Here is a 25,913-nt window from a genome sequence, read left to right as displayed (position 1 = left end):
GCTGGTGAATCGAACATCCCCATTAGCACAACTGTAGTGCAGAGTGCAGATTATCCAAGCGCTGCTTCACTGCTCCATCACTTCAATGACTGCTTCTCCGCGCCTCAATGTAAATCAATTATCCCGGCGACCCTTTTGGTCGCTCTTTTTATTATAAGGACACTTTTTTGTAATTTCATCGTCTCGTCAACCCGTTTTCTTTTGAATCAGCAAAAAAACTTCCAGGCAGCTGTGGGCAACTTTCCGCGTCGCGCGCTGAGGTGAAGAATGCATTAGCAGAGCTCGCGCAGCTAGCAGCAGCTTTCCTCGGCTTTCCTGTATCAAGCGCCGTGTTTCCTGGGGTTTGTAATGTTTTTCCGTGTCTCCAGTCGTGAACTAACCTTCATGGATTAGCTGAATGATTTCTATCCCTCGTAAATGAAAGGAAAATAACGAAAAGGTTCAGTTTAAGGTGAGTACCAGACATTTTATTTGTCCTTCAGCGTCTCGCCTCTGTGTTTTCTGTCTTCCTCACTGTTAGCCAGATAATGCTAAGATCGGCGAGGGACGCTAATTTGTTTTCTAGTTCGCACTGCGTGTGTAACCCAGTGTTTTTTCTGTAGTATTACATGACTCAGGCTTTGTTTTTGTTGTGTCATAAACCAACGGGTTTTCACAATGTAGCGAATTAAGTAACGTTATCATGACTGTGATTAGACGTGAGTGTGTACTATGTTTAGGCAGCTATACCATGTAACATTATGTGTCACAAAACATCACGTTCTAATAGGCTTAATGTTTTCGAATGGGCATAAAACGTCTTATTTGAACAATATCGACACATATGAGGTTTAAATGTTCAGGTGCAGTAACGTTACATTAACCACCGTCTCTCGATACACATCCTGTTTTCTATTCTGTCTCCTGTTGAAAGGACAGTGTGGTTTACGAGGCATATCTGCTGCAATCTCTCGTTTATTGTGTTCAATGAGTAATATACCGTCATTGTGCCATAACGCAGATAGATTAACGTTTCATGCCTTTGTTTCACAATCACTTCCTGCTCTGAACAGGTTCTGTAGGTAAAATCAGGGTTTGTGTTGATACCTGATGATTTACTGTGAACAGATCCTTTCACTAAGTGATCAGATTAGTTTGTCAGTGGCGTTAAAGGCTTTGAGAGTGTAATGATCGGAATCAGTGAGTCAGTCCTGATACTCGAGTTCCGCAATGATCGCAAACGTCTGATCGTGATGTTGACGGTCTGATGTGGGTTTAACTCTCGTTTTAGGCCCCATTCAAACTCATGATAGAGGAATGAATGGGTGTATTTCATCCTCTGTCATGGGATTGTGAGAAATGCGACCCAGAGGGAAATGTCATACTTGGATGTTTCTCTCTCATAGTTTTCATTTTTCATCGGTCGAGTTTCCTTGTAAAAATTAATTTGGAGAAATAGAAACAATTAGTCACAGTGCAATCAAAAATCAACAGTTCTCATTTTTGTATAGAATGTTGCAGTATTTATTATAAATTAAAATACTTTTTTAATGAATGTGCCCTCATAATCAAAATGACTTCCCTTCCCTCTTTGACATCTCTTTTCTGATGATGTTTACTCGCGTGAGGGCGGGACAATAACTTGTCACTCACATGAGATCCACCAATAGCAAAACTCTCCATCCAATTAATTCCCCATGGACAAAATCAAGTCCAGCCCTACATTTTGTCCTGTTCCAAAAGCAGTTTCGCTCTAATATACGTGACAAAAGGGAAAAAAAGACTGGCGCAACTTCATTTTCATGCCGACTTTTGAGACAGTTGTTGACATACTGTAAATGTGTGGCCACATTTATTCTTGCTTGATGAAATTTTCTTGCCAGAGGAATTTTACCTGGTAGACTTTCATATGCAAATTTTGTGTTGACATGTAAATTCACACCATTAACCAATTGCAAACCTCTTGGTTGGACAGCGACATCTGTGTGGGCGGTCAAAGCACTTGTTTCTGTACTGCGGCGTCACAAAAGCTTATCATTTGATTGTCTTTTTAAGCGTTGAGGTGATTTTATACCGTTCAAGCGCAGTACTAAGTAGCGAATGTCTTCAAGCAATGCAATGGCTTGCCATTTATTCCAAAACATATTTAGCCAAGGGTCCAACAATCAAAGAACAATCAATTATAGGAATACATGTAAATTGATGTCCCTACTTTGGATGTTTATTTTGTCGTCATTCTTCTTGTATTATTCGTCGTAGTTTCTCACATCTTGACAAATCTGAACATAATTTGAGAAATTGAGATCTTCTGAAACTCTAGAGGAGACATTCGGGGTTACCATGATCACAGAAAACCAAATATTTTGAGGGAATTTTAAAATTGTGATTTCCAGAAAAGTTGTGTATTATATAGTTATCTAATTCTAAAATAAAAATATTAATTAAAAATGACCCCCTCCCCCCCTTACATTATTCTTTATAAATTTTACTCTTTGTGAGTGAGAGAATCTCTTTAAAATTTATTTTGAAATACTTATCCAGTTATCGCAAATCACTGTAAAAAAATAATAATGAAAAATGTGGGAAGGTGGCAAAGGTCTCTCAGGAGATTGTAAAGGTACCTTCCATTTAATGTCATTGCTGTTGAGGAGAAACGATCTGGATATAAGAGAGCTCTTTTGTGGCTTTCGGTTCCTTTGGGCCTTGGCGTTTATTTTACCCAGGATATCAACAGTGTTCTCTGTTGGTCTAGCGGATCGTTTTAGCAGGTGGTAAATGAAGCTAATGGGATAAGATGGCTTGAGAGAGATTATTGCCACTTGCTCGGCTCATCTCCCTCATGGCTAATTCCTATTTTCTGCATCCAGCAACAAACAGATGGGAACAGATCCGGCAAGTGTGAACTTTAATCGGGAAAGATTCTGCTGAGGGTTTGTCTGTAGGTTACACCAGATTGTTTTGAGCATTTCAATAAATAAGTCACAAGGATGCAGTTATGTAACAGGCCTGAGCTGTTATTTTTTATTTTTTACCCTGTGCTCTTTTATTATGGGTTCTGATTTCTTAAAGCCATTTCATCTGCTGGATGCTTAGTCAGGAGTTCCAGTGCAGGTGTATTAGAAATGCAAACAGAAGAATTCTCTCGTCTAAATAAAGAGTAACAAATGTGCATCTCAGATGGTTTTGTATTCAAGGAAGAGATCTTGTGCAACGTGCAAGGTTATGTGTTCAGTTTAATATAAAACCTGAATGTAACTTCATTTAGAAAAATAGTTTTATTCATATCTTGTGCATGTGTTTCAGGGTTCCAGACTGCGACCAAATTGGTCGCATATGCGACCATTTTTTGAGAATGTGCGAGTTAAAATGTTATGTGGTCGCATTTGTGCAAATGGACACTTGAGCAACAGAACGCCGTTGTATCAGCTGCTGCAGTCCGTAACTTATGTTCAAAATACAGCCCGACCGATATATCGGCGGGCCGATATTATCGGCCGATTTTAGGCATTTTCCTAACTATCGGTATCGGCATTTATAATGGCCGATAAATGAATATTTTAAAAAATGCTGGTATGGTGATTCATGTAAGGGTGGCGCTGCCAATAAAGCACCTAAAAGCTGTCACAAGAACTGGCAAAAATAATGATTATGAATACAACAAATATAGCAAGGAGACATTTTAATTGTTTATTAATAAACAAGTGTTTTCAGTCAGTGTCAGCCAAAGATGAAGTTGACGATGCTGACTCGCGATCTTCAGTGAGCGCGCGCCAGAGAGAAATGCACATTTCATACGATTACATGAGTCTGTCTGTCTTTCGTTTTGAATTGTTCTGTTTAAAAGTAGACATTTCAATATAGATATATTTCAATTCTCAGGTCTATACGCTGAGTTTCGGTTCATGAGACGAGCTCCAGTTCACCCGAAGGCGCCTCCGTGTCGAGATTATCTATCGTCTGCTAAATTTACTTCTTATAAATTAAATCCAGGCAAATGGCTGATGAAACATCGATTAAAATTAAGATACAATTAATACAAAACGAAATTCATTTTGAAACGAAAGGTTTTGTGCTTTCTGTTTGATGTCTATGTGAAAGTTTCAAAGCATTAGTGCCGCTTTCAGAGCGCTCACGTCCGTAGTGCTGAACTGTCGCGTCTGTAACATTGTTTTTTCCTCATAAATGCAAACACGAAAAATAAAATAAAATAAAATAAAATGAATATTTTATGTAGCCTGTGGAGACTGAGAGCCAACCCTTCTTCATCCGGTGGGTAGTAGCCTACTTGTGATTTGCGCAGTGTAATTCACAGAATTGATTTCTCTGCTACAAGCCTCTGTCACGTATTGTGTGAGCTTGTGACTATTGCAAGCGCGCAGCTGAGAAGTCCTGATTATATTGTCTGCTATATTTAGGCCTTCTTCTTATTTATTAAGGCAATTGGTTGATGAAACATTGATTAAAATGCGTGGCGCGAGCGATCTCCGACAGTAAACTGATTCTGCTTTGTCTCGGGTAAACAGCTGTTGCGACGCGAGCAGTAACGGCCGCGTCCGGTGTAGACACCGTGTTAAAGCTCATTCTGCCTGATAACGCTACGTTACAACATCAAGCAATATTCCAAAAATGTATATAATTATAACACTTTATATAGGGCCATTTTGCATTAAGAGTAGCCTAGTTTCACGTTTAGTACATTTTGCTTACTAATTATTAAAAATAGTATAAAAGTACTGTACATATGCAATTAAAAACGTTTTCATTATGATATTATTCATTTTACTTTAGTAAAAAGATCTGAGTTCTTCCTCCACTGGTAGAGATTAGAGGAATTAAGAGTAAAAATAGAAGATAATAAGGTTTTGTCAGTGACACTTTTTATATATTTATTGATACAAGTTATGACTAAATTAAAAGACAAAGTCGTCGTTAGTGAAGATTATGCAACAGTATTTAGAATATAATAGAATATAATATAACATGCAATGCAAACTAGTTTGGTTACAGCTCAGCTGTATAATTCTCATTCTATCATTCCCCCTGCCTCCATTACATATCTGTGTCACACAAGTGTATGATTACCACATTTGAGTGATCATTGCAAAACGTGTTTATAAAATATATTTATTCTGTTTATAGCTACTGTGTAAAGTACCCATCAAAAGTTTGTACACACCAATAGGAAAGTGTCCAAACTTTTGACTGGTATACTGTACTATAATACACATACATAATATTGCTACTAGGGCTGTAACGATACGCGATATAAAATCGAAATCGCGATACTCAGGTCCACGATCCTGTATCGCGATGTGAGAAGGCAGAATCGCGATCACACCCCTTCCAACTCCCAGAGTTATCCTTCCTGTCCAGAACCAGGGCTCAAATTTCGGCGCGGGTATTGAGCATAATTCTAATCATTCCCGCAGGTCTCCCATTTATAATGTGGGAAATTCCCGCAATCGTAATCCACACAGATAATAAAATAAAATCATTCTTTTAACAACTATCTTCCAGACGCAATTTCACAAACAGCGTGAGTGTTCAGCGGTGCCGCGCGTCTTCTATCTCTTCTCATAATGTTTTGTGTAAGGCAGGCATCAAGCGCTGCGGCGATAATACACACTCGCGTTTTGGAGTCGGGACCATAGACTGTAAGGTCGGGACATGACGGAATATTCACTTGCACAATCGGGCCAGCAGTGCATCGTGACTGAAGTCTTTTTAAGTCTTACCAGTTTAAACATTCAAGCGATTTTAAACTAATCAGTGCTCGCGCGCTCTCTGAGATTATTTTCTATGCGCACATTCATAGAAAATCCGCCTCAAAAACAGCTGGCTAGTAACTATTTTTCGCGGATTATATTGCTTTAACACGCAAAATTGTCAATTTCGGTCTTTGTGAGTAGGCTATACTCTAAATAGGCTATAGTCGGTTTTGTCTTTAATAAACATAAAACGCATGCCAGTATAATGAACACAGGATCCGTGCACTAGCTCTTAAAGTGACGGCAGCCATATGTGTCTGTCATTAATTTTGTTGTCAAAACAACAAAAGATGGCTTTAAGTTAAAGGAATCAGGATTAATAGCCTATGTATTTAATTTATTCAGGACTAAAATACTACCCAGTGTTATTTTCCATTTGATTACTTTATTCAGTATCTGTATATAAATACTAGTGTTAGACCTATTCAAAAACTTTTCTCTTTAATTGTCTTTATTTGTATCTTTATTCTATTGTATTTATTTGTGCTACTTTTTTCAATTTAATTAAACAATTTAAATCAAGCTTCCTTGTGATGTGTAAATTCTTAACAACAATAGGCTATTACCCCATTGTAAAAATGCAATGAGCGCAAACATTTAGGCAAGATAAATGTAATAATTTTGTTTGGAAAAAATGCCCCCCCTTTCTCCCCTCAAACAAAAAAAATCCCCCCCATGAGAATGATCTAAAGGGGGGATCCCCCCCTCCCCCCTCCCCTCCCCTCCCCTCAGGCCCATGAGAACTACCACATCTTTAAATTACTATTAGTATTATTTGAAGTTAACATTATAAAATAGCCTACGTAAACCTACACCACAAAACTAGTTGAGGATAAATTATTTAAAATTTGGCAATTTCAGCATTATGGACGTGAAATTTGCAGCCAAAACTTGAAATATAAATTCTCAGAAAGTGCATTAAATTAATCCTCAATTGACCGGCAACACGTCCAACATGCAGATGCATATTACGGCACCATACCGAAATCAATTTAGTTGGAGTACAGAACACAGCCCAAAAGCAGCAGCCTACACTGCCGTATAGTATAATAATTTGCATAGTTATTATTGTTCTTTGGTGTTTAGATTATACAGGTTTTTCCTAATGTTATTTAATAAAAATACCGGTATTTTTTTTCTTCTCTCAAAATCTCTTTTTTTCACCACAAGCCCCGCCCCCTCAAGCCCCGCCCCCGTGATAGAATCGCGATACGAATCGAATCGTGGGTCAAAAATCGTGATACGAATCGAATCGTGGGTTTGGTGTATCGTTACAGCCCTAATTGCTACTGTATTATAATATACACATAAATAATATCGGCCGATATATCGGTATCGGGCTTTTTTTACTCCCTAATATCGGTATCGGCATCGGCCCCCAAAAATCCATATCGGTCGGGCTCTAGTTCAAAATGAACGAGTAGGCTACATCATGAATCCATTTTCCAAACCGTGTTTTTGACTTATTCTGAATCACTACGGTACGCCTATAAGGCCATCCTTAAAAATATTTTGGTTTGCAGTAACAGCAAAAAAAAAAAAAGGGTCGGTAGGTAGGTCTATATTTTTTTTCAAGATTTAATGGGGGGAAAAAATGTAAAAAAAAAAATCCCCACAGACAACTAACAGGCATTAGGACTAACGCAAAGAGGGCGCTTGAGACGCACACAAGTCAGCAATATTTCTGATGATTTATTGGCATGAAGTTTTGTGCACAAACAGGAGTGCAACATTCAGGGATTGTAATTAACACCCTCCAACCCGCCAAATAAGGGTAAAAATGAACTTTGGAACCAAATCTGCGCGGATTTAGCGCAACCATAGTAACCAATAATAGAAACCATAGTGGACGTTATTGAGTGCACTTATCCAATACCACATTGCTTATGTACATATGACACATTGCTTATGTACGCTCAACAGCTGTCTGAATTCGCTCACTCGTTTTCATTCACTCCTTCAAGTGAACCGTATTAGTGACAGATTGCCTCAGTTAAAGCCAAGTTCAAATCCACCGACGTTATTCTACTAACTCTCCTGACTGCTTTGTCGGACAAAAATTTTGGATTTTGATTGGTCAGACCGCATGTCAATCAAACTCCCTGCGAAGGATGAATTGACGCTAATTTAAAAGTTAAAGTGAAGTGCACACTGCCGTACCAGCTTTTTATAAGCGATGTGAAAAAAAATGTAGTTTCACTTTCAAATTAGCGCCATTTCAGGGCTCAATAACAAAACAGTTCTGCTCCGCTAGACAGCACCTATATGCATATCCGTGCAAACGCGCGCATTTTATGTTTGCCTTTTAAATTAGTGATTTAAAAGCCCCCGCCGGTGATACCGGTATTACCGGTGTTGTCACACGTCGATTAACCGGTGGGAAAATATCGTCACCGTCACATCCCTATAGACCAAAATCCTTGTTTCATATTGGCCAAACGGCATTTATTTCAAATGTTCATTTAATCTTTAATATTTGGCCACTTTCTTTATTGAGACGCTCCATGCATGAAAATGATAACAGTTTATGTGGAGTAGGTCTGGGCGATATGACGATTTTATCGCATATCGACGATGTCTCACAAAGTATTGCAATATTGATTATAACAGTCTCCAGTTTCCAGACGATAATCGTCAATATCAAAAAATGTTATATATTTCACATAGCCCTTTAGTTATACACATTTATTCACATGCAATAACATGAATTCAATATTTTTTATAGGCTAGTTAGTAAGATTACGAATAGAAAATCGATTCTTCTTGACAGCATTCTTTAAGCGCAAGACGAAAGAGAACACTTCTGCATTCCTGTTTTATGAGCTGCGCACTCATACGAAGCGCCCAAAGAGCCGCCTCTCACATAGTGCACGAACAAATAGGTCTACACACAGAATTATATCTCACAATTATCCATCTAATTTATAGCATCAAATAAACATGAATAAACATCAGAAGAATTGTTGTTTCAACCATGGAAAGACGTCAATGCACACCTTTTTTCAAGTTCAAATATCCCCGTAAACAGTTGGTTTTGGCTTAAACGGTTGAGTAAGAAAAACAGTAGGCCTATGTCTATTGAATCAGTGCATTGACAGCCTATACTCGCTGCCACCATTAATGTTGATCAAAGAACAAAAGAAAAAGAAAATCACTCACTGAACTTTTGTAACTTTAATTGGCTTAATATTTTACTTGGCTGTTTTTCAGTGCTGACTGCTCTAACGTCAACATGAGTCTGTGTATGCGACCTTGAGATGCGTTTCCTGTCAAACATCATTTATCCTTCCTTTCGTAATTTTGTTAAACATTTTTTTCTGGATTTGTTGATCTTTATATGATTTTTTCTTTATTCGAAATCGAAATGCTTTTCGTTTATATACAATTTTGTTTAGCAGACAAAAAAACAACAACTATCCAGTTAATTAAGAATAGCAGAGATATATCCAATTTAAAATATATATAATCAAGTAGCCTAGGCCTATTTTATTCTAGTTCGCAGGCTAATAAAAGTTAATCAGAAAAACAAATATTGTTTCTGAATATTAATTTAAATGTTGCACATAATAAATAGGCCTAACCAAAAAGCACAAACATGACCAGTATAATTAAAATTAATGTCAATGTCAAAGTAACGTTGAAGTACGTCAGAAATAGAACAGGGCATCAGTTTACGGTCAGGTTTTTGTCGTGTCATTCCAGGCTGCGTCTAGTGTAGACGGCATCACTGATTATAATGGGTTCTGTTTGCTTAGGTCGCGTTGCGCCGTGCCGCGTGCGTCTGGTGTAACGTGGTGTTAGTCAAGTTATTTGCATAAGCTTTGTGAATCGATTCAATCGAATCATTTAAATAACCAGTTCAAAAGAATCATTTGTGAACTGAAAACAAAAAAGAAATCTTCTCCAGCTTTTTCCATTGCTTTAGTAAGGTTGTTGAGCTCAATAGATTCAGATGAAATGACAAAGATGACCAGGGCTCCAGACTAACTTTTTTCACCTCCGTCCTGGAACCGTCCTGAAAAACAATTTGAACCGTCCTAAAGTGAATGTCAACCGTCCCAAAATAAAAATGTTGATCTACTGTAGATTTAGTCGGCTAAAATCTTATTGTATTTCATCGACTAAAACTAGACTAAGACTAAAATGCATTAATCCTTTCGCACGTACGATCACACCGGTGTGATCAGTCTTGGCTGGTCCCTGGAGCGTACGATCACACCGGTGTGATTAGAACGGTCAGTGCATCACGTGATCAACTGCTAAATTCAAATGTGCTTTCGCGCGTTTGCTGGCGCTGAGCCAGAGAAGGACGCACTCAGTGCTGTCATATATCACAACTATTCAGTGTTTTCAAACACATAATGTTTATTTTAGGTTTCAGATATTTAAATACACACAAGTACTAGCAAAACATTGATTTTGAGTTTGTAAAATACACACCGATGTCTATGGAAGCGGCAATAAGAACATTATAATACATTACATTATAATAAGACGACACATTTTATTCATATCAGATACACATTATGTAAGTAGCTTTACATTTGACCCTATTCTTCTCCCAGTTCACCGGCCACTTACTTTCATGTATTTCGTGAGAAGTTGAGGAATTGACGTGTTGTAAATCCAACAGATCCCATTCTCTGAACTGTGAAACCAACTAACATGGCGCTGCCCATCGCGCATACAGCTCAACTAACGCGATCGTTATAAAGGTGTTTAAACAACAAAACACATCCACTTGCACATATTCGACAATCGGAATATCAGTGTTTCATGCTATAGCTAATACATTTGTGAATATTTTTAATAAAAAAGGGAAAATGACATAAAAGCAGATCATCATTCATACAGCGCTGTGTTGTGGTTGCGCTGTGTCACGTGACAAGCAATAACGCGTCACCATGGAAACATTAAAGTGACAAGTTCTAAATAACGGTCGCCTTGAAAAACTCACGCTGGGGGGTCAGTTAGAATATTTTAAACTTATGTGTGAAAGGGTTAATGCATTAATTTAGAATGTCTCTAAAATTCCGGAGAAAACATATATTAACCTGTTAATTTGAATGATTTTAAAGTTTGAACATGCAAGATACAGATTTAACTACTGTGACTTAAAAAAAATATCTTAAAATTAAATAAAACCACTTTTCCTGAAGTAGAACAGTCTTCTTTTCAATGAATGATTTATGCATTCTTTATAACTACTTGCATACATCATTCTTTATTATATGAAGCAGCAGACATATTTATTTGTATGAATTAAATATAATGAATCATTATTAAAGCTATTAACGAGCAGTGAATGCTTTTCTCTTTCCAATCCAATTGCACTGATGCACATCCGATAGACTCACAACTGTTTAAGACATAACCAACATAGTTTACGTGAATACTCTCCAAAACGGACATTTCGACATAATGTTGTGTGTATTTCTCCATTCAGACACAAAAGAGAGATCAATTCAGTACTCGCGCGCTGTATAGGTGTCTATGTGCATGGCTGCACGCTTCGGGTCGGGTGTGTGCGAACAGAAAACCGTACCAAATAGAGCTCTTTATTTGCGTCGTCACTCTTATTCAGATCTATATGTCTGCTCTACTCATTCTCCCAGACGTTTACATTTTTTAACGTTTCATGAGACATGCAGCGCATGTACAAATGTGTGCATCTACCACACACGCAGGACATCAGTTGTGACTGGATTTGCTTCCCAAATCGTCACTATCTAACATTTTTGTCTAGTTTTTATTCGTTAACGAAAATGTCAATAGAATTTTGTCATAGTTTTTGTCATTCAAAACTAGTTTTTATTTAGTTACCGTCTCGTTTTCGTCTGTGAAAAAATGTCTTTGAACATAATGAAAATAAACGAAATTAACACTGCACCAATAACAGGGACTGTCCCCAGAAAACGTGAAAGTCTGGTCACCCTAAGTTACACTGACTACGAAAAAAGACCACAAATATATTGAAATCTAAATGTATGCTTTACCTAATATACACACACATAGCCGGGGTAGCGCCCGTTACGTTAGTAAGTTAGTAGCAAGATGTTAGCAGCAAGCAGTTAGCAGCAAGCAGTTAGCAGACTGTTTCAATCCAATGACTAATAAAAATTAAATAATCAATTTAAATTGTACTCGCATCAAACTCGGGAATTGTAGGCCTACTCGGGTTTGATGGAGGAGATGCAGGGCCGTCTTGGTGCTCGATCTGTTTTACCTTACCGTTGTTTAACCAGCGCAACATATTTGCGATGTCATTAAGCCATTTGATAGATGTACCGCGGAACAAATCTCCGGGTGAGTAGCCGGCCAGTGATAGTAACTATAGTAACAGCATGAAGACGCGCTCCTTTGTAGTCAGCACTTCGTCAGTTTATTTTGGCATTGTCTAAGTAAGTTAGCCTAATAGGCTAGTAATAAATGAACACGCATACAAAAATGTCTTTCGTCCTGTAGGCGTCCTGGAGAATATTTCTGTTCGTCCTAAACACATTTTCTATCGTCCCCAGGACGATAGGACGCTGTTGGTCTCGAGCCCTGAAGATGACAATGGAAAATAACACGCTTTTGAGTCAAACTCATTCTCTTCACACCAAACTGAACAATTAGAGATTTATTGTGTTCCACGTAACCCGTCTTTTCCTCTTCAAAAAATGTGTGCTTCTACAGAGAAAATATTTAGACTGATACATTCTAGATACGCTCCATTTTGTGTGTGTGTTTGACAGAGATACAGTATGTGTCAGTGCTATGGAATGTTTCCATTAAAATCAGGAGAATGCGGGAGTATTTCTGCTCATTCCCTCACGGCACCATAGACTTTGTTCCCCGTCATGTGATTGCTCTGCTCTGTAAATTGCGAATCCCATTTGTATCCTAAATGACTCAGACCTAATGTGGAACGAGTTGCCATCAGGCTGTTGGGTAAACATTTCAAATAGTTTTCACCAAGAGCTTGTTATGATTAACACTGTGGACATGGTTTCATTCTGCTGCAATTGTTACTTCTGAAGTACTTCTATGATGTGTTGCAGTAAGACTGGATATACAGGTTTCAGATAATGAAAATCTGTTGTATGTAAAGTTCAGTTACGAAAGATAACAGGTGGTTGTTGTAAAGGTTGAATCCCTCTAAAACATGATTACTGCATCAGTAATATTGCATTTTTTGCATAAAGAAAATGAATTCTTTTTTTAATATTTTTAAGCAATTTAATATTTCCTGTTTTTCTTAAAGGTCTGCTGAGATTCACCTGTTTTCACTCATGGAGCACCAAATATGATAGTCCTCGTGCAAGCTGGGTCCCCATCCTAAAATATAAGGCATCTATATTGTTTCCTGTATAAAGACCCAGTTTATAATGTAAAAAAATACTTTGAATACGTCCAGTAAGTGACATAGTATTATGTGTTTTTTTCTACAGTATAATACTGTTACTAGATTTATTATCTATTTACTAATTATGAATTGTCTGAATAAATTTTTATTTTTTAATTTTTTTTATTTTAATTTATATTTTAGTTAAAGTTACCAGCAGTGAATCACCTCATTAATTACTTATTGTCAGTAGCTGACATGCACAGATTTCAGGCAGATGTTGTTTTGGCTGGTGCTTAGAAACAGTTTCACACGAAACATATCATATTTAAATCAGAAGAGGGCAGAAAGAAATAGCCAGATGTATAATGTTTAGGTCAGATGTGTAATTTGTATTCATCAATATTGTTTGGAGTCACAAGCATGATTTCTGTTTGCACCTCTCGGTGTGTGCATTTGTCATCGGTGCTGAGGAGGTTTGATGAGGTCAGCTGTGGAAATGGCTAATGAAGTGCTGATGTGTGTGTGTGTGTGTGTGTGTGTGTGTTTGTGTGTGTGTGAGAGAGAGAGTCTAAATGGAACAATATAAAATGCTAAGATCTTTCCCAGGGACTCTCTGATCTCTTTTTAAATGGGTTATCCAAAAAAGAAAATTTTCATTGTTTCATTTTCTTGTTCTTTCAATTCCAAATGATGTTTTCTTCCACACAATTTCCGCCTTTTCCTTTCATTGAAAGTGAGGCCAGATGCTGTTTAACTTTAAAGATGACAAAAAGAACCAGAACTACTCGATTACATGTGCTCTGTAATATATTTCATGTCTTCTGAAGTCATTCGAGAGCTGTGTGTGACAAACAGGCCTACATCGTGATCATAAATCATAAATAAATGATCCTTCAGAAATCATTCAAATATGATGATTGATGCTCAAGAAACATTCCTGATTATAATCAGTTTTGAGATCCGTTGAGTTCAAAAGAAAACAAGCAGGTGAGATTTGAGAGATACTTGAGAGAGGAAGATTTTCAGTGGATGATGATTAAAGTTTTGTGTCAGGAACAGGATAAAATTACCATATGGCAATATACAGAAGATTTGAAATATAGTGTTTGAGTACTTCAATTTGTTTTTGAATAAACTTGCTTAAATTCTAAAAGCTAGAATGAAAGCTCTTACTTGTAAACAGTTATTTTTAGATCACCAAGTTGCCAAATGTCCTCCTTTTGAGCTAGTCATCTTTCCGTGTTTTATCGTTATTGTTTTGTGAAAAGCAACTGTATGGAAGCAATTTATAGAAGCAAAAATAAGCTCATTTTGCTTTCATACCTGCTGGAATTTGTTTATTTTGCGGGGGGCCCGTAGCATTTACTGGGGGACGTCAGTTTGTGTAACATTCGACATTTGAGTCTGTCCGGCAAATCTCACATCTGTGCCGACAGCTTTTCTCCCGTTGATACGACACTGTGCTTCTGTGACCTACTTACCTCAGCATCTGCCTCTCTTTTCCCTACCGCACGACTGTTTCAGCATCAAACTCCAATCCTGCTTATCAGCCCCTTTCATCTCCATACAACACAAGCAAATAAACGCTAATGTGACAATCTCACTTTTATGACCGAAAACACGGATTTAAGATTGTGCACAAGAAGAGTTCGCCTCTCTAATGAAAGGGTTTTGTGGTTTATGCTGACTTTTGTTTCAGCGTGTCGCGTTGAAGTTTGCTAGGTTCCGGTTGAAAGGCGGATGGGGACGTCTCAAGGTTTATGTCTTTATCTCACACGTATGTGGGTCAGTGAGGTGATGCTCTTTTTTTGTCCCATTTATTAAAAAAATCCCTCTCGTGCAACAAGATCTTTGTGTAAAGACATTCTCAAAATCAGTTGAAACGGTAGAGCCACGTTTCTGCATTCACACGATAGTCTGACAAGATCAGGTATATTTCTTGGTAAACGGTTGCTTCTCACAGAGGAGAAACGGTAATCATGTTGCAGTGTCCCGTGCAGGAGTATGTGTGTGTACAGACAGTCAATCTTTGACACACAAGAGGCCAATAAAAGGACCCGGGAGGAACTAGAGCAGAAGTAAGTGACTGTCAGACAGACCAATCTCTGCAGCTTCAGCCCTTCCTCCTCCACAGCTGCGGCTCCTCAAGGACCAGGGAGATGCTTATATGATGTGTATATATATGTCATACATCACACTGTGTTTAGGCAGCGCCTGCAGAACGGTGCACAAGACTCTTTTGTTTCCCTTTGAAGTTTCACTTAGTCCAAATTGTGCTGTTTAATTCAGAATTTGCATAGTGACTAATTTTAGTAGTGTCATTTCCTGTTTCAAACACGCACAGTAGCTGTGCTGTCAGCTGTGAGGTTTCATATGTTGTTCTCTATGTGGCGCTTTTTCACAAATAATAACATGCACTGTATAATGGCTGTATAATTACAAATATTTCAGTTGTGTGTCTAAAGACAATATGAATAAATATTGTATAAAATGTGTAAAAATTTTTTTTACATCGCTTATAAAAAGCTGGTGCAGCAGAGTGCATTTTACTTCCCAACCCTCTACAATAGGAGTAAATTTCACTCTGCGAGTAAAGCATGTCTATCATATCTATAATAAATCTATAATAAATTCTTAGATCTTACTCGCCTGTGTGTGTGTGTTAGATACTGTGCTCCAAACCATGTAGTGCGCGCACTGCAGAGAGGGAGAGACCTTGTGTGTGTGTGTGTGCCTCAAGAAGCGTGTGTGAACCTTCACACCAAAAATAGACCAACACTGTTAATTATTTAAGTTAAAAAATATATTTAAATTAAGATGACAAAAAGAAAACACTGAATCAGTTTGAAGCTTTGAAAAAACGGCTTTTTTTCATCAGACTACGTTTTTTCATCAAATGAAAACAGCAGGCCTACCTCAATCCACAGCTTGTCTAGTTTTTACTTTAAAAAGTAACATGTCTACATGATGTGGGGTGAGTCTGGGTCTCCGATGGCACAGATGTCCCGGGAATACAGAGATAACGTCTCGCTAGAGTGGCCAACTTCGGAAAGCGCCTTTCATTTGCTTGTGGATGTTTGCTTCGCAAGTGATATTGCATTGTACTTGCACTAGGCCTACTGCTATTTTAATACCGCGTAGCATATTTTGCAAGTAACTTCATCGCCCTTTCTGTCGAAATGGTCCCACACAGTAGCTACGTCTTTTCGCTTGCTTCATTGTGCTTGCTCAGAGAAATGTCTTTAGGCGCGTGTGGTTGCGCGTGTCGACGCACCCCATGATTTAACAAATATAGGCTATATACTGTTTTTTTTTAACCATGCAGCAAACAAACAAAAAGCTAAATGTGTGTCTATATATATATATATATATATTAGTGCTGTGCGTTAAACGCGTTATTAACGGCGTTAACGCAAACACATTTTAACGGCGTCAATTTTTTTATCGTGAGATTAACGCTCTTTTTTCGGCCTAGCAAACTTTGTATTTTTTTCACATGCTGTTGCAACAACTAGTAACGTTAGAAAAACTACAACATCACACCGGATAGCTAGACCGGAAACAAAACAACAGGCACGCCGCACGTACTTGTTTGGGCTTGCGCGCCGGCCAAAGAGTAGTAGGCTAACGTTACGTTTTGAGTGGATGGCGCGAGCGCGAGACGCCGATCTAGAGACGTGCACTCTCAACGCAATAGAGTGCGGTGCGGGACTAGATTTGATGGCCGAGTGCGAGGGCGGGCTCGAGCGGTAATGCACTCACTCTGTGTGCGGATACGGGAGAATAAAACGATTCGCGGGACTCCCGCAAACTAGAATATCTATGAATAAAAAATACAAACTAATACATTTTTATTCTTATGTTGCAGAAAAGCAACAAGAACAACTAAAACAAAGTAGAAACGATTTACAGGCCAGAGTTTCTTTTTATAACATGTTTGCAGCGTTGAGGGATGTAGCCAATCACAGACATATGTGTTGATTTCTTGAACGCAATGGCCAATCAGAAGCATTTAAAATAGACTCCCCTCACTGCTCAAAACAGACTTTTTGTTCAGTGCTGAATTCTGTATGCTGGCAAATCCTCAAATTATAACAAACAAAGTGAATATATTATGAAAGATGCATTGTGCAGTCAGCTTCATTGATAATAACAGATGTGTGAGATTGCGATGAACTGATGTCAGCTTTTTAGTAGGGGTGGGAATTGGCAAAAATGTGACGATTCGATAGTATTGCGATATTTGGGCCACGATTCAATATTATTGCGATTCTCAATATATTGCGATACAGCAAGTATTGCGATTCGATTCTGCGATATTGCGATTCACGTCCCCCATATTATTCAAAGGCATTACAAAAAATTAGGAAAATAAGACCGCTCACCTCACTTTAAATGTCACATTTAATTCTGTAAACATTATCTTCTACACATTAACTGAAGTGCAAAAACTGAAAAACTTGTTCTTGAACATTCGGGACACATTGCAACACCGGTTTCATCACTTGCCCACCGCGGCACCGCAAAAAAAAAAAAAAGTTTAAAGCGTTAAAAATGTTTAACGCAATTACGCAGTATCCGTTAAATCCTGCCTGTAGTACACACACACACGACCCACAGAAAAGACGCGCGTCAGTATCAAGTTCTCTTTCGGGCTTGAACAAACCATAACACACACAAATTATGCCAAAATGTCAGTTTTGTCAAGTGTTCTCATAAGAGCAATCTTGAATTATTTAAATAAACGTAGAGATTTGTGAGAAAATGGGACGCGTGTCAGATCGCGTCTCTGTCCCACATTGCACTGCATTAACGAATGTACAGCTTATGTACGCTCAACGCCTGTCACTCACTCGTTTTCATTCACTCCTTCAAGTGAACAGTATTAGTGGACTAACGTTAACTTAGGGAATAGGCCTAACTTAGTGAATGAGGGTTTAGAGGGCGATTTCAACCCATGTTCTCAAGCAGTGAAAAATAGAGGACAATGACAACGCGCTGACAGACAAGACCGAGCAGGTAATATTTAATATGAAACAAACAAAACTCACTGAGCTCTCAGCACATAACTTAAAATTATTTAAATACAATAGAGTAACATAAAGCAGACATAATAGAGTAACATAAACCTGAGAATAATCATAAAACCGGAATTTACCCACACTTTCGATTTGAAAGATGCTGAGCGTCGTGTACAAACGTAATACTGAAGCCATTTTCATTTGAATTTGCTGTCGAATGTACGACAACAAAGCATCGCAACAGGCGCCACCTTGTGGATGTAATACGCAAATGTAAATGATCAGAGTAAACTCTGAGAAAACCGGAAAGTAAAACAGATAATTTTATAATTAAATATCGCAATACTTTGCGCTACTGTATCGATATAATTGCGTGCGCAAAATATCGCGATACTGAACAGAATCGATTTTTTCCCCCACCACTACTTTTTAGGAATTATTAAGGGAGCGCATTTTGCGCGCTCTCAGTCATGCCAAACCATGCACTCAGTAGCCCGCTTGCTTTTATGTTATAACAGTGGTTTGTGTGTTAATGCTTTAATAACAAATAATTTCTCTGGAGCATTTATGCTGATGTGTATGGTGGCGACACGTAGGCGAAAGTATTTGGAGGTAGCCTACAAAAAAAGAGTCTATTTGCGGGCGGGAGCGGGAGAAAAAATGTTGCGGGCGGGAGAAAGTAACATAGAAAGTAGTTGAGAACGTCAGTTATAACGACCCACGTATTAAAAAAATGGACGGGTTTAAATCGGGCTCTGGCTCATAATTACAGTTTATGTGTCGGGCCGGGCTCGGACACAATGCGCACGGGCTCGGGTCGGGTTTGATTTTTTGGGCCCGATCTAAGCTCTACAATGGATGACTTCAGACAGAAGCACATGGATACCACAGCTAAGAACAAACTTACTGCTGATCCACTTTTCCATGTTGATAAGAGCATTAAAATTAAAAAAATAATGAGACAAATAGAAATCAAGTGACATTTAGAATAGATAAAAATGTGCGATTAATCGCGAGTTAACTATGGCATTAATGCGATTTAATCGCGATTAAATATTTTAATCGTTTGACAGCACTAATATATATATATATATATATATATATATATATATATATAAATAAATAAAAATTTTATAACGTTTAATCTGTTTAACTGATAGTATTAATCGGTAAAAATGTTTACTTTCGGTAAAGTATCTAATAGTTTTACAAAACCTTCAAATGTACTGTCATGAGCACTAGTTCCATGCTCACATCTTCCATGTCTTACTATTTGTTGCTCTGATTTGACTTCTATGTACTCTTATTCATTCAACATAATACTTATCTCAATTAAATGTACTGAAATGAATGTATATGTGACACAAAAAATCTGTTTATTATTTTGGCCGGTAAAAAATATGCTTGGCGTGTGGATTTTTTCATCTACCAGTCCCCGTGGCAGGTGACCCAAAAAGTTAATTTCGGACCCTGATTAAGCGCATACTTGCAGCAGTCTCCCACACGCTTAGAGCTCGTGTTAATTGCACGTAGAAAATGAACAACCTTGATCCATCAGGAAAGGCCATAGGTCGCTGCATTTCACTGCGCTTCATGAAGAGTTTTTCTTTTGCGCGATGAAGCCGCTCGCCAGAGATGTTAAAAGACAGCGGAGGGCATTCATGATTATTAGGATGCCGGTATAATAATCATCCTGGCGCCGGGTCTGAGTGAGTCATTTACTCGCTTTGTTCTTTGATTAACATTAATGACACTTGAAGACCAGCCAGTGCTTTTCTCACAAATCTTTACATTCATTTAAGACTTTATTTGCATTAATAAGAGCATGATTATACGTGGCTAGTCAATGGGTGACAGAAAAAAACGGATACTGCGTTAATTGCGTTAAGTATTTTGAACCCTTTAAACTGAATAAAAAAATTGCCGCGTTGCAAGTGGTAAAACTGGTGTTGCCATATATTATGGCCTTTAAAACAGCCAATGTATTTCTTATTCATGACGCATTTCTGCATTTTTCAATTAATATATGTGAATCTAGTTCAGTAGATCAAAGATGGATGAGAAGAAAGGCAAAGAATGGTTTAGGGATGAAGAAAATATTTTAGATTTGAAACGTGTCCACATTTCAAATCGTGTGGTTCATTTAGTAAAGAATAAGTGTATTCAGCTGTTATAAATGACTGTTAAGACTAAGTCTTCACTTCAGTGAAAATGATTGCAATGTTTGAGTGATTTGTTTGCACTGCCATTGATCAGCTTTGGATCAATACAAATTCGGAAATGAAGTGCAATCACAGTCCGTATTGTACAGTGGTGTCCATTATCACAGGTTTAGATTGCATTGATGAAAAATTAGCTTGTTGCTAGATTGTATTTTTTCTTCGGTCAGCGTTTGCATCTTCAGCGACGGGTTGTATTTCCAGGTTGAGAGTAATGGCACATCTACAGTTCTGCTTTGCGACTACACTATAACTCATTAAGAAGCATCAGACATTTCCTTGACCCCCCCCCCCCCCCCCCACCCCCACATTCCAGAACCTGTCTGTGCATTCAGCCAACATTTCTCATGACCCATCCTGTAGACTCTTGCAAAACAAGTGCTTGGCCACAACAGCAGCACGTGTCCCTGGAGCATGTGTATCAGTTCAAGGCGTATCGCTATCCTCTGATGGAGACACGAGACATTACAAAGCAGAAATGAAGCCAAAGCGCTTTTCTAGACCTCAGACATCACGAATATGTCACCACTTCAGTTGACTTCGCTTTTTACTGCGATGTATTTTTTACCTCAAGTATTTTGGAACAATGACGATGTCTGTGGACAAGACAGTAACAGCTATAAGTAATGCAACAACACATGCCTCACTTTTCCTCAAGATCTGGCTTGAGTAATGCCGTGAATATGAGCAGCGGTGTAACGTGACGAATCCAGACCACAACTAATGTTCTCTTGCAGTGTAAAGGATGTGTGGGATTCAGATATAGGCTACTCATTTTCACTAATAAGGTATGGAGAGTGCTGGTTTTATTATGGAAAAGTAGAGCAGTGAATGGAAAGCGTGTTCTTTGTGAACAACCCCTTAGAATTTCTGATTCCAGAGAAAACATCCACAACCACAAAAAGACACACACATTTAAATATACACACACGTGCCTCTTTGATCAAGCACTGTGAAGCCTCATATAATGCTCTGCGGGACGTCTTTGAATTCTCATTACCTTATTGCAGTAGTGGTATTGCCATCCGGTATTAGATTCACTAGGAATGTAACAATCAACATTAATGTAGCTATAGCTGTCTGAGATCTAATAGAGAATGTTTCAATTCATTTATTATTTAATGAACACAACAAACACGTTCAACAGGCATTTCTGTAGCTGATGTCTCATGGGAATGTGTGAAAGCTTGGATGCAGCCGCTAGTACTGCAATGTTATTTGCTCTTTTCCAAAATCTTTTCCTGGCATTGACTTTGTGTGTACCACACCACCATTTTGTACATGGGTTGGTCTTCCAGACTCGCGCTGTAGGTCTGCAGATCCAGGCAGATGGTAGACATGTTCCCCGCATGCAGTCAGCAGGCTCAGAAACTCCCTCTGTGGACGGATTTGGCAAACACTGCGCTTTTCAAAGGCAAGGGAACGCCATGGCTAAGATCACTGTGCCAGCCTGTGTTTACTTGTTTACTTCAGAAAACAGCCATTTCCCTTTAATAGGTCATGCATTGAATTATAGATTGCTGACACATTGTTCACATCATAGATGTTATTGGTGTTTTTTCAATGACCGATTGCGATAGACCGAGGTCGTATTGTAAAGCGTTACTAATATAATCAACTTTTCTTTGGCATTTGAGGGAAATGCACATTTAAATCTTAAATCGCTTACTGGTATTGCCTGTTTTCATGTTGAAAATGTTGCTGAAAGAGGGAGAAGGGTCTGTTTTATCTTGGGATGAAGTGGGAGCTGATGATGTCAACCTCCTCATTCCTGCTAGTGTGGGCGGCTCAGATTAGATCCTCTAAAAGGGACTGAATGCATGAACATATGCCGATTTCATTACAACACAAAACTGCAGCCAGGTTATCGCAAAATGCTCAACACTTTTAAACAATATAGTCAGATGTACACAACTTTTTTGATCTGGTTCACAAGTGAGCACATGGAGATGCTGTTTGGTACTCGCACTATGCGCGGCACATTTATCCTACAAGCTACCTAAATGTAAAATAACACTATTTGTTCACTGTAGAAATTAAATTTAGGATAATCTTTGTTAAAGCTGTATTTTTATTTTATTTTATTAACATTAAATGATGAAGACGACAGCAGGAATATTAGGGTGCCGTCACTTTAAGACGGGCCGAATGCATGGACCGAATAAACTGAAACAGCATTTATTTTACACATTTATACAAGATTTATATTTAATGTCACTTTTGTTCTTGCTGAATAAAAGTATTAATTTCTTTCAAAGAAAAATCGCATTGACCCCAAACTTTTGAACAGTAGCGTAACTCATCCCTCACAGCTTAAAAAGGGTCTAAAACACTCAAAATCTTCATAGTAACTCCATAGCAACCCCCCAGAAAAGTTTGTCACTTCCCTTTACCAAATAAAGCTTACACTTCTTTATTTTCCTTTCCAAAAGTATAGGTGAAATGCAGGGTAACGGAGCGGAACAGATGGGCTATGTGCTTTACTCGCCGCGGTATCGAATGGTTTTGCCCGTTGTGTTTTGTCACTGCGGTTTTGTATTGGAAAGAGTTGGTCCTGAAGGTCTGAGTAAACGACTGTTTCACAGCCCGGATGAAAGCAGCGCTGCCTGGTATGAAAGTGTTAATGGTGTTCAGGGCCAGAGACGTTCCTTAATGAAGCCAGTAGGAACTTCTGGTTTTCCTCTTGCTAATCGGCCTGTTTCGACGTCCTCTGCTTACAGTATGCAGATCTCAGTGTTGAGGGGTAACCAAACCTGCTTTCTTCCAGTAACACTCTACTTTTTCCAGCAAGTAGTGGTGTAGCGTGACAAAAGTGCTATATATCACTACTTTTGTCACATTGACCACACACAGCTTTGTCACATTGATCACACACAGCTTTACAGTTGAGCGATGCTGAGATAACGCTTTCTCCTAAAATATTCTCATGTTAGGCACAGTCAATCTTAATGTAAATGAACTGAATCAGAAAGAGACGAATAACAAATGTCTACGACTTGAATCTCCGAATTTGCAAATCTATCACTGTGTGTTCCAGTAAAGTACATAAATTAGACTGCAATGAATGTTTTTGTTTTCAAATTTATAACTGTTTTAAAAGTGTAACCTTAATAGTAAGTAAATAACGGTCTATATCAGCAGGTGAGGTGTTTGGTGATCATCCTGCCTTTGGGGCAGAGGTCGTCTTAACCTTTGGTTTCAGTTTAGATGATGGAGGGTTTGTTGTCTGTTACGTCCATCACTCCAAGGCCGTTCTCATCCTCCCTTTCTGAGTTTTCTTTGAGTCTCCTTTACAGGAGGACTCGCTCTCACTTCCGTTATCATTCCTGCAGTCGTGGCGTCCAGTGTTTGGCATCGGTGTCTGCCAGATAAATGTGTAAAGGTGCAATGTACTGCATATTTTTATTTTATTATTTATTTACTGAAGCTACCCCCTGAGATTTTTAAGTTAATATTTTAATAATTTGACACATTTGGATGTTACAGTTCACTGATGTCGTGTGTGTGTGTATGCTTTTTATTTTAATGTGTTTTTATTTTAAAATATATGTTTATGATTTAATTATTTTTAGGTGATTTTTATTTTTTAAATGATTTTTTATATACATTTTTAGTTAACGATTTAAGATTTATTGTAAAATTCATTTTAATGTAAAAATAAATTATGATGGTATTATATTTATTAAGTACTTTTTTTTTTGGTGAAAGTGCATTACAGCACAGAAGTCTGACAATATAGAATTTGGACTTTCCAAGTCTGTTTTTGTTGGCTTGTTCATGGTATTAACTGGAGATGATGTGAAAAACAAAACTTCCCACTTCCCAAATGTTTGCATACACTGCATTGCAACAAGGCCTGTGTGTATTTAGCAATGTGAGTGAAATGAGGCACTTTTTTTTTCTTTCACAAATAAGCGTTTTCATCTCCATTGCTGAGGGTCACTTGAGCGCAGTGAATAAAACTGATCGCACACACTTAATAGACGTGCTGTGGGTAGAAATGAGGCCTGATGACTGTACTAATGAGCACATTTAAATACAGATTTATGAGGGACGACTTCGTTATCTCCGTCTTTCCAGTATTAAACGAGGCAGAAATCCCATAGGCTTTCACTGAAAGACCCGATTATCATAGAGTCTTGGGGCTCTTTTGACCTGAGACCATAAGCAACCACCACCAGAATACCCTAGAAACCTTCGCAACGCCCTGGTAACCACCCAGGTGAGTTTTGCGATTTCTTTAGAAAATGTAAAAATCGAGTTAATTGTATACAGTCAGTTTGCGGTGAAATTAAAGGTTTTGTTTTTGACTTTAGAGCTGCTGCTTTAGAGCTCTTTGCTCTCTGCTTCTGTGTTGTCATAAAATGCCCTGTTCTTTTGAATTCATCTGGATTGTGTAATAAAACGAATGTGAACAGATATGATATAATCTTCAGGTACAGCAGAGGTTAGTTTGCATGAAGATGATAGGCTGATCTGAATGTGTCTGACATAGTTACTGCAAAAGAGGAAGTTGAATGTTTTTCTCTCTTCATCTGTGCCTCCATCAGAGCTGCACATGAAGATACAGCATGAGAAGTTTGATGGCAGATTTTGCTGCTACACTGACATTTGCTCTTCGTTTAGAGGATGTGATGTGTGATGCTCAGTGACCATGTATCTGATTCTGGAAGTTTATAGTTTATTAAAGGGAAAGTTCACCCAAAAATGAAAATTGTCATCTTTTACTCATGTCATTTCAAACCTTTATGACTTTTTGAAGAATGTTTCAACTGAACTATCCTTTAACACTGAGCTAAAATATGGGTGCAGTAATAGTGCATGCTTTTTTCTGAAGTGTTAAGGAAGTCTCACACAAACTATAACACATTGAGAGTGAATCTGGGAAGCACCGTACTAGGCTTTTATATGCACAGAGGTCAAATCAACTCCCACAGGTCACGCTAGCTCTTCTAGTCTGTATAAACACACATGAGCTTTTGAATGGCTCAACATTGACACACTGGCAGTATTTAGCAGCTGATGCACCCACACACATGCAGGCATTACTCGCGCTTCACTCTTATTCACCAGAATATTAGGATATTAGCAACTACATCTAATAGGCAATCTGACGTGTATGTGTGATAGTTTGTATATACACAAATGTTTGAGGTTGGTAAGAATTTTTAATTTTTTTTAAAGAAGTTATATCAACGAGGCTGTGTTTATTGATCAAAATACAGTAAAAACAGTATTTCTGTATTATAGAATACTTTTTTTAAGCTTACTGACTAACTTTGTAATAGTAGTGACCTTAGAAATGAAGTCTGTTGATTGTGTGCATCTCTGTGGCACATGTGAAACTCAGAAATCAGTGTAAAAGTAACACTTGCCAAGCACCATGCTTGGCACAACTGTGAGCTAGGGCTGCACGATTTGGGGAAGATGTCATATTGCGATTATTGAGGTCAATATTGCGTTTGCGATATGTGATTGCGATTTAATATACAAATAGTTTCATGAGTCAACTTGCTTGGTTCTCAAGGAAAATGCACACGCAGATTAGTGATAATGCTGAAATGTGTATTTCTCAACTCAAACTAGCAACATCAAC

The 25,913-nt window shown here is 38.1% G+C and overlaps 1 protein-coding gene across 2 annotated transcripts in view; it reads left to right on the top strand.

Annotated features, from left to right (window-relative positions):
- The window catches only part of erbin (erbb2 interacting protein), a 92,510-nt gene continuing 66,597 nt past the window's right edge, over window positions 1-25,913 (top strand). Inside the window, exon 1 of one of the 2 annotated variants that reach the window (XM_077243216.1) lies at window positions 1-451. The gene's annotated coding sequence lies outside the window, so the exon portion shown is untranslated. The remainder of the gene's footprint in view (window positions 452-25,913) is intronic. The other variant, XM_077243217.1, reaches the window with a different exon arrangement.

The sequence above is a fragment of the Siphateles boraxobius genome, unplaced genomic scaffold, assembly GCF_051911475.1.
Source record: "Siphateles boraxobius isolate OS27281-9 unplaced genomic scaffold, OSU_SipBor_1 25, whole genome shotgun sequence".
Lineage (NCBI taxonomy): Eukaryota > Metazoa > Chordata > Actinopteri > Cypriniformes > Leuciscidae > Siphateles > Siphateles boraxobius.
This window is presented reverse-complemented; position numbering and strand designations above follow the sequence as displayed.